This window comes from Muscardinus avellanarius (genome assembly GCF_963383645.1).
Source record: "Muscardinus avellanarius genome assembly, chromosome: 17".
In the NCBI taxonomy this organism is placed as follows: domain Eukaryota; kingdom Metazoa; phylum Chordata; class Mammalia; order Rodentia; family Gliridae; genus Muscardinus; species Muscardinus avellanarius.
The window spans coordinates 48940743-48950807 of NC_137803.1; the positions used below are offsets into that span (position 1 = coordinate 48940743).

At 43.2% G+C, this 10065-nt stretch overlaps 1 pseudogene across 1 annotated transcript; it reads left to right on the forward strand.

Moving 5' to 3' along the window:
* The first annotated feature begins 5079 nt into the window (after positions 1-5079).
* On the forward strand, positions 5080-6818 carry LOC308276125 (axin interactor, dorsalization-associated protein-like; annotated as a pseudogene). The gene is made up of 2 exons: positions 5080-5085; positions 5879-6818. The product of its transcript is annotated as an axin interactor, dorsalization-associated protein-like (transcript).
* Positions 6819-10065: the final 3247 nt, after the last annotated feature.

The window sequence follows — 10065 nt, forward strand, 5'->3', positions numbered from 1 at the left end:
ATGGGTCTAGGAGTATAGCCCGGAGGTAGAAAGCCTCTGGGTTCCACTCCCAGTACCACCAAAAAAAAAAAAAAAAAAAAAAAAGTTACTGTGTTAATTTAGCTTGAAAAGTGATAAGGACATATACAAGAGGAGGAGAAATGGAGGGGAGAAAAGAGAGTGATAAACTTGGGGAAATGTTGACGACAGAAGGTGTAGTAGTAACTATTTGTCTCTCCTCTTTTGCAATAATAAAACCCCAATTTCAGTGAGCCCATATTGACTCCAAATGAAGACCATTTCCCAGCTTCTCTCGTGATTAAGCATGTCCATCTCAATACATTCTGGCCATTGAGATCGAAACAGAAGTGTCGCCCAGGCGTGGTGGCACACACTTGAAATCCCCACGCTTGGGAGGCTGAGACAGGAGGATCGCACAGGTTCGAAGCCAGCCTCAGCTACTTAGTGAGGCTCTCGGCAACTTAGTGAGACCCTGTTTCCAAATAAAGTATAAAATAGGTCTGGGAGTATAGCCCGGAGGTAGAAAGCCTCTGGGTTCCATCCCCAGCACAAGAATGAAAGAAAGAAAGAAAGAAAGAAAGAAAGAAAGAAAGAAAGGAGGGAGGGAGGGAGGGAGGAAGGGAGGGAAGTGTCACATGGAAGATCTCTAAACTTTAGCTAAAAGTTAGTTGAGACATGCTCTTTATCTGCTTCCTTTTCTATCCTCTATTTTATTTCTTGAAACAAAACATCCATTTGGAGCCGGGAGGATTTGGGCTATACCTGGAATATCATAGTGGTCAGCTGTAAGGAACTGCGGTCTAGAAGACTTAACAGAATATCAGCCCTGGACTGCCTGCCTACCTCCTGACATTTTTTTTCCAGTACCGGGGATGGAACCCAGGGGCATTCGACCTCTGAGGTACACCCCAGCCCCATTTTTTATTCTTTATTTTGAAACCGGGTCTCACTGAGTTGCAAAAGGCCTCACTAAGTAGCTGAAGCTGTCTGCGAACCACCATCCTCAGGTCTCAGCCTCCCGAATGCTGGGATTACAAGTGTGCACCGCCATGCCGAGCTACCTCTTGACTTTTGAATGAATGAAAACTGAACTGCTCCCGCACCTCTGCCCTCAGTTCTCTTAAGCCTCTATAGCTCACAGCTGAGCCTATTCTGAACTGATTCAGATATGGAGAATAACTTAAGGTTTGTTAGATCAAGGTGTCATTGGGTCAGGAGAGAAGGGAAGTTCAGGAGTTCTGTCTAATAGCTGATAAGTTCATGACACTGTCAAAGAAATGTACAAATCTTTGCCCTCAGGGAGGAAATGTATGATGAGAATTTAGAGGCAGGATCTGAGAAGACTTAATCTGATAACTAAAAACATTTTTGAATACATAGTATTTTACATCAGTTGCTTGTCTTACCTAAAGATAAATAATTAAGCACCAGTACTCTACAAACACTTCCCCCAAAATAGCCGAGCGAATGCTTTCCACCTAATTCTATATAGTCAATATTACTTTGGTGCCAAATCAGATAAAGAGATCACAAGTCAGGAAAACATTCCTTATAAATATAGATACAGCCAGGCATGATGGTGCATGCCGGTGATCCCAATACTTGGGAGGCTGAGACAGGAGGATCACAGGTTCAAGGCCAGCCTCAGCAACTTAGCAAGGCTCTCAGCAACTTAGTGAGACCCTGTTTCAAAATAAAAATAGAAAATGGCTGAGGATGTGGCTCAGAGGTAGAACACCCCTGGGTTCAATCCCTAGTAACACAATAAATAAATATGCATAAATCCTCAACAAACTACTAAAAACTGAATCCAGCATTATTATCTGAAGCCATAATCAAGGGATATTTATCCCCAAAATGCAAAGTTGATTTAATATATGAAGCATCAATCATGTAATACACCATACTAATAGAATAAAAGACAAACATCACATAGTCATCTCAATGGAAAGAAATCGTCTGAAAAAAATAAACAGGATTTTATGATAACACTAAACAACTCCCTCGAGTGAGTAAATGACACCCGTGGAAAACCCACAGCATCATTACTTAATGGTGAGAAGCTCAAAACTTTCTCCCTAAAGTCGGCAGCAAAACAAGAATATCTGTCTTCACCACTTCTACTCAACACTGTGTTGAAGGGTTCAAGAAGAGCAATTAGAAAAGAGAATGAAATTGGAGGAAGAAATGTAATTATCTCTACTTGCAGACGACATGACTTTGTATAATAGAAAATACTAAGGAATACACGAAGAACTATCCAAACACCTCAGTAAGTTAGGCGAGGTTGCAAGGTAACAAGACCGACAGTGCAAAAGCAATCATATACACTAATGAGCAGTCCCCAAATCAAAATAGAATGATTTTATCTGTAATAGCATCTAAAAGAATAAAATATTCTGGGAATAAGTATAACAAAGAAAGTAAAAGACTTGTAAACCATAAGTAATATTGAAGGAAACTAAAGAAGCCCTAAATAAATGGAAATGTAACCCATACTCATGGATAGGAAGATGAAATACTGGTTTTTGTTTCATTTTGTTTTGTTTTTGTTTGTACAGTAATAGGGATCAAACCCAGGGGCTCATACATGCTAAGCAAGTGCTCTGCTACTGAGCCACATCCCCAGAGCTCTTTATTTTGAGACAGGGTCTTCCTAAGTTGGCCTCAAAATTGCAGTCCTCCTGCTTCAGCCTCCTGCTTTGCTGATTGTAGGTGTGCACCACTGTGCCCCTTGAAGGATGTAATATTGTCAAGATGGCACAGCCACTCAAATTGACCTGCAAACTCAATATAGTCTAGGTCAAAATTAACTGACTTTGTTGTGGAAATTGCCAAGCTGGTCTTGTTAAGCATCCGAAGAAAGTTGGAAGACTCGTATTTCCCTCGATTTCAGAATTTACGACAAAGTTCTAGTAATGAAGACCCTAAGGGTCGGCAAACAGCTCAATAGGTAAGACTGAGAAGCTAGAATCAGTCTTGCATTCATCGCTAATGTGATTTCCATGAACGCCACAGCGGTTCAATGGGGAGGAATGGCCTCTTCAGCAGATGGTGCGGGCACACACGCACATGCACATACAAAAGAACACGACAAGAAAATGAAACGGAAGACATTATATATCATCTCATATACAGAAATGAACTCTTACACCTGAGGACAAAAGATCAAACTGTAGAACTCAGAGGGGAAGGAACAGAAGTAAATCTTTGTGGCCTTGGATGTGGCAATAGTTTTTATGTGTGTGTGTGTGTGTGTGTGTGTGTGTCTTGTACTGAGGCTTGAACCCAGGGACATTCTACTCCTGAGCCACCTTCAGCCCTACTTCATTTTTACTTTGAACAGAGTCTCACCCAGGTGCTGAGGGCCTCGCTAACTTGCTGTGACTGGCCTCAAACCTGTGACCTTCTTGTCCCCGCCCCCCCAACTGCTGGGACTTACAAGCTGCACCACCACACCCAACTTGACAATAGTTTTCTTAGATATGACATCAAGACCACAAGGGCAAAAGAAAAAAATAGATAAATTTGATGTTAGACTTGATCAAATTAAAAAATTTTTTTTGCTTCAAAAGATATCCAGAAAGTGAAAAGATAATCTTTCGAGCTGGGCGTGGTGGTGCACGCTTGTAATCCCAGCATTCTGGAGGCTGAGACTGTAGGATCGTGGTTTGAGGACAGCCTCAGCTACTTAGTGAGGCCCTCCGCAACTCAGTGAGACCCTGGTTCAAAATAAAGAATGATCCCGGGCGTGGTGGTGCACACTTGTAATCCCCGCACTTGGGAGGCGGAGACAGGAGGATCACGCTGGTTCGAAGCCAGCCGTGCTGGCTTAAGAGACCCTGTTTCCAAATAAAAATATAAAAATAGGTCTGGGAGTGTAGCCCGGAAGTAGAAGGGCTTCCAGGAACCCCAGTACCACCAAAATAATAATAATAATAATAATAATAATTAATAATAATAATAAAGAAGAATTAAAAATAGGGCTGAGAGTGTAGCTTTGAGGTAGAATGCCCCTGGGTTCCATCCTTAGTACCACACACATACACACACAAAAAAGATAACTAATGAAAAAGGAGAATTTTTATAAATCATATTTTTTGCAGTACTAGGGGTGGAACCCAGAGGCATTCTACCTCTGTGCTATACTCAGTCCTATTTTTTATTCTTTATTTTGAAACAAGGTCTCACTAAGTCTGTGCAGAGGGCCTCACTAAGTAGCTGAAGCTAGCTGCGAACCCATGATCCTTCTGCCTCAGCCTCCCAAGTACTGGGATTATAAGCGTGCGCCACCAGGCCTAGCTTTATAAATCATATCCTGATAAGAGACTTATATTCAGAATATATAAAAAACTTATGACTCAACAACAAAAGTAAAAATTAACCAATTTAAAAGTAGACAAAGAGCTGGGTGTGGTGGCGCAAAGCTCTAGCCAGTACTTGGGATGCTGAGACAGGAGGATCACAGTTTCACAGCCATCCTCCACAACTTCGTGGAGAGCTCCTGTTTCAAAAGAATGCATATATCTATGTATATATATGGATATATACATAGATATATGTATATATATATCTATGTATATATCCATATATGGATATATATGTATATATATGTATATATGTATATATATAGATATAGATAGATAGATAGATAGATAGATAGATAGATAGATAGATAGATAGCTGGGGTGTAGCTCAGAAGCGGAATGCCCCTGGGTTCAATCCCCGGTACCACACACACAAAAAGTGGACAAGGGTTTCAATAGACGTTCAGGTGCTTGTTTATGCTTGCGGGACATACCTCATCCCTGCCCTGCCCGCTTCCTCTATGTTCCTCTATGTTCGATGATGTGCCCAACAGCTGCGTCCTGTCAGCCTGCTGAGGTTGCCGAAGCTGGCCCTGGCCCTCGTCTCCTGGCTCTCCTGCCCTTGCCCTATCTCCCTGTGCTCTGGCCCCCCCAGCTGGGGAGGGCCTAGGCCAAGCACTGTCTGAGATTTAGGGAGAAGATTTCCTAAGTCAGTGCTGGGAAGCTCACCTGCCCGTGGACTGTGCTGCCCTCGAATCTAAGGTTATTAGCGATGAAGGTGAGTTAAGGCACCCATGTGTAGAGGCACTGTAAAGCCATGTTTATAAGTCAGGTGGAGAGTGATTTTTATTGGGTCCCCTTAAAATCCTAAGGATTTCATTTAACAAATGAAGTGTCTTAAGGTTAAAAATATAATGCATGAGGACTGTGCTATCCCTCTGATAAGGAGATCAAAATCACATGATAAAGAGATTAAAATCACAGTGGACCCTGTTTTGCCATTTTTCTTCCCTCCCTCTTTCCCTCCGCTCCTCCACCCACTCCTCTTCTTCCTTTTCCTCTTCTTTTTCATTTTATGTGAGAAGCTTCAAAAACAAATGACTGCTGGACATGATGGTTCACGCCTGTAATCCCAGTGCTTGGGGAGCTGAGACAGGAGGATTGCTGGTTCCAGGACAGCCTTGGCAATTTAGCAAGACTCTTAGCAACCTAGTGAAACCCTGTTTCAAAACAAAAATAAAAAGGGGGCTAGGGTGCCACTCAGAAGTAGAATATCCCTAGGTTCAATCTCCATTAGCCGGGCTGGGGGAGAAAGAGAGACTGCTGCGCATAGTGGCACATTCCTATAATCCCAGCACTTGGAAGGCTGAGGAGGATCACAGGTTCAAGGCCAGCCTTAGCAACTTAGAAACTTAGAAAACCTGGTTTCAGAAAAGTTTGGCTCTGGCGGCAAATAGGCTTGGGCGGCTCCTCGGTGGGCTGCGGTGGTCCCTCCCGGCCCTGTTAATGTCGGGGCCGGCCATGGGAGGATGGCAGCCTAGAGCCCTGCCGTGCTGGGGTTGGGGAGGGAGGGGACGGGGTGGGGCCTGGGCAAGTCGGAGGTGACCCGGTGTCTGCACCAGCGCTGGGGCGCCAGTTTTAGGAGAGGCGCCGACTTCGACTCTTGGGGCCAGCTGGTGGAGGCGATAGCCGAGTATCAGATATTAGCAAGACATCTACAAAAAGAGGGCCCAAGCTCAACATAATGATTCTGAAATCACAGAAGAACAAAAGAAAACCATATGCAAAATTGCAACATGCTTAGAATTGCGAAGCGCGGCTTTACAGTCCACACTGTCCCAGGAAGAATTGAAACTGGAGGACCTGAAGGAGCTAGAGCCAATCCTAAAGAATATTCTTACATATAATAAAGAATTCCCATTTGATGCTCAGCCTGTCCCATTAAGATAAATTTTAGCACCTGGTGAAGAAGAGAATTTGGAATTTGAAGAAGATGAAGAAGAGGGTGGTGCTGGAGCAGGATCCTGATTCTTTCCCTGCTAGAATTCCTGGTACTTTATTACCAAGGTTACCATCAGAACCAGGAATGACGTTACTCACTTCAGAATCGAGAAAACTGGTCTGAAAGACGCTGGGCAGTGCATCGGTCCCTGTATTTCAGTTAGTGTAAAGGATCTGAATGGCACAGACTTGACTTCCGTGCAAGATACTCCTGTGGCTTCAAGAAAGGAAGATATGTGTGTTCATTTTAACGTGGACATTGAGCTCCAGAAACACGTTGAAAAGTTAACCAAAGGTGCAGCTATCTTCTTCGAATTCAAACACTACAAGCCTAAAAAAAGGTTTACCGGCACCAAGTGTTTTGCTTTTATGGAGATGGATGAAATTAAACCTGGGTCAAATGTAATAGAACTATACAAGAAACCCACTGACTTTAAAAGAAAGAAATTGCAATTATTGACCAAGAAACCGCTTTATCTTCATCTACATCAGACTTTGCACAAGGAATGATCCTCACGAGTAGCCTAGAACTTCTGTGAATGTTACACGGAGTGGAAACCTTCCTAGCTCTGTGTAGCATATTCACCCCTCAGCAGGTGGCAAGGGAGCCGTACCCCACGCCAGTAGGCCAGTGCAAAGCTGTTCCACAGAGCTCAGAGAGTCCAGCACATCATGGATGTTTTAAGACTCCTTTGGCCGGGCGTGGTGGCGCACGCTTGTAATCCCCGCGCTTGGGAGGCGGAGACAGGAGGATCGTGCAGGTTCGAAGCCAGCCGCGCTGGTGTAAGAGACCCTGTTTCCAAAAATAAAAATAAAAAATAGGTCTGGGAGTGTGGCCCAGAGGTAGAAGGGCTTCCAGGAACCCCAGTACCACCACCAAAAAAAAAAAAAAAAAAAAAAGACTCCTTTGGATACAGATTTATTGTAGATTTTGAACGTTTTTACTTTTCTACTGATTGTGCAATTAAGTCTCTTTTCTAGTTTACCACTGCTCCTACCTTGCTTCCTGGAACAACGCTGTTGCGGTAGGTGTGCTCATCTTCAAACTTAATGCAGCAATAAGAATGTGCTAGGGTTTACACAGCTGCTCACTTCTGCTCCAAAATACTGTTTTAGTTCGATTGACCTTCAAACTCTGGGCTGAGGTGGGTAGGACATTGTTAAATTGCTCCGAAGGGAACTGGATAAGATACGTTGCCTGAGAAGGCGTGTCTAGAGGTTAAAAGGGCGCTCCTCAGAGGTGGCCTAAGTTCACCCCGATCTGATGGTTCTCCTTAGAGATGGTGCCTTGGCCAGATAGGCACCACAGAGGGGAGTGTCCCAGGTTGTTTCCAGACGACCAGATTGTTTTTCTGAAAGCGAGGATCTTTTTGTCATGTTGATGAGCTGTTCTTCTACATCACTGTTATCCTGTCTGATAATGATTCTAGGGTTTACATTGGAACCATCTCAGAATAATTAAAACCTTTTAGATATCTAAAAAATTATTGTCAGATGCTAATGAGATACTGCGGGTATAAGTGCTATTTTTCTGACAACTGATTGTGAAGCCTTAAAATCTGCATAACTCTTATAGTGATGATGAGTATGCAAAACCTGGAAAGATATTCTATTTTTTTAATATAGGTAGATAGGATTGTCATTTATTTCCTATTCAGATATATTGACATTCATCCTATGAAAATATGCAGGTCATCGGCCTATTATAATTTGATGACATATTACTTTTGACTTAATAATGAGGCATAAATTAAACTTTCATAGAACATACAAGATAAATATTTGATACACAGAACAGTAAGATTTGTGAGGGGCTTTTTCCGAGTTAGATATAGAGCCCACATATTTTAATATTCACTCTTTTAAATGAACAGTGCATGAGGGGAATGCAGTGTCAGTACTTGGCCTGTGTTTAAACTAGTGTAGTAACCCTAGTCATACCATTCACTATGTTTGCTTTTAAAAATAGGTAACCACAATTGTTTTAGCCCTTGCACTTCAAGAAATCTAGTCTTGACTTTCAGTTGTCTATTAGGTCAATTCTGTTTACTAGATGGATGTTAATAAAAACTATATGAGCCTGAAAGGATTCTCTACTAAAGTTAGTTTTGCTTTTCATACTGACTGGGTTAATTCCAACTGGCAAAATGATTCAGTCCACAGTAGTTCAAGGGGATGAAGAATTTGCCTTAAGAAATTACTTCATTGTTCACTCAACTCTTAAACTCGAGTTGCCAAATCTCCAGACTCTAAACTTTTCAAGGGGCAAGAACCGCAGCCCCTCCGTGTCCTATAGTTTCTAAGTTGCGTGTCAGTACTCTAGTGGGGAACTTGGAACCTTTTCGTTTGATGTTGCTGATGAGACCTAAAATATAACCCCTTAAAACCTACTATTAAAATGTAGCAAAACTGAAGAAAAAAAAAAAAAAGAAAATCTGGTTTCAAAATAAAAAGTAAGCAGGTTGTGGTAGCACACACTTGTAATCCCAGCATTCGGGAGGCTGAGACAGGAGGATCATGGTTTGCGGATAGCCTCAGCTACTTAGTGAGGCCCTTTGCAACTCAGTGAAACCCTGTTTGAAATTAAGAATAAAAAATAGGCTGGGGTATAGCTCAAAGGTAGAATGCCCCTGGGTTCCATCCCCAGTACTGCAAAAAAAAAAAAAAAAAAAATATATATATATATATATATATATATATATATATATATATGGTGTGTGTGTGTGTGTGTGTGTGTGTGTGTGTGTGTGTGTGTGTGTGTGTATTAAAAAGAGCCAGGGGTCTAATTCAGAGGTAGAATGGTAGAATGCTCCTGAGTTGAATCCCCAATACAAATAAATAAATAAATAAACAATAACTGGGATCTGGGATTATACTTGTAATCTTAGTTACTTCCCAATTACTTGAGAGGCTAAGTTAGGAAGACCACAAATTCAGGGCTGACCTCAGCAATGTAGTAAGACCCTGTCTCAAAATAAAAAAATTCAAACACTGGGCTGGGGGTATAGCCCAGTAGTAGAGCAACCCTGGGTTCAGTCTAACACACACACACACACACACACACACACACACACACACACACACACATGCCCACTGCATTCCTGACCTCACTACATGCTTTTGGTGGCCTGGGAGCAAGAGTGAACCGTGGGTGTATTTTATTGTTCCTGGATTGGTGTTAACCCGTGAACATCAGAGGAATAAAGTGTCTGACTGTGAAGCCAGGGGAGGGGGAGACCGGAAGGAGAGGCATTCTTTTTGAGGTCCAAGAACAAAGTAGGTGTGAGGCGGAGGGAAGGAGAGGGAGAGACGGCACTGCATCACTGCGCTGCCAGGAGCTTCGTCCCCTGTAACCAGGTACAACACTGCAGAGGAGGTGGTCTTGTCTCTCAGGTGAGGGACACACAGATCAGAAACATCAAGGAACTTGCGGAGCCCACATTTAAAGCCATGTCTCTTGTTACTCTACTTTGCCCCTGCCCCCATCATGTCAGCTGTCTCTACTTGCTGAGCAAAGGAGAAAATAGGAGGTTGCAGAGAAAGGGGGATTCTGATGCTTGGCCTTGCAGAGCTGGAGGATTCCAAAGGAAGGCAGGAGTGTGGCCTGGGAGGTCAAGATCTCTGGAGCAGAGGTCAAAACCGAAGGGGTGCGGTCAGCCAGCAGGGCGCCCAGGAGGCGGGTCTGGACAGCAGGGACAGCGCCCTGGGGCCTGCGACAGCCCGAGGCTGGATGGCCGCTGCACAGGAGGAACTGCAA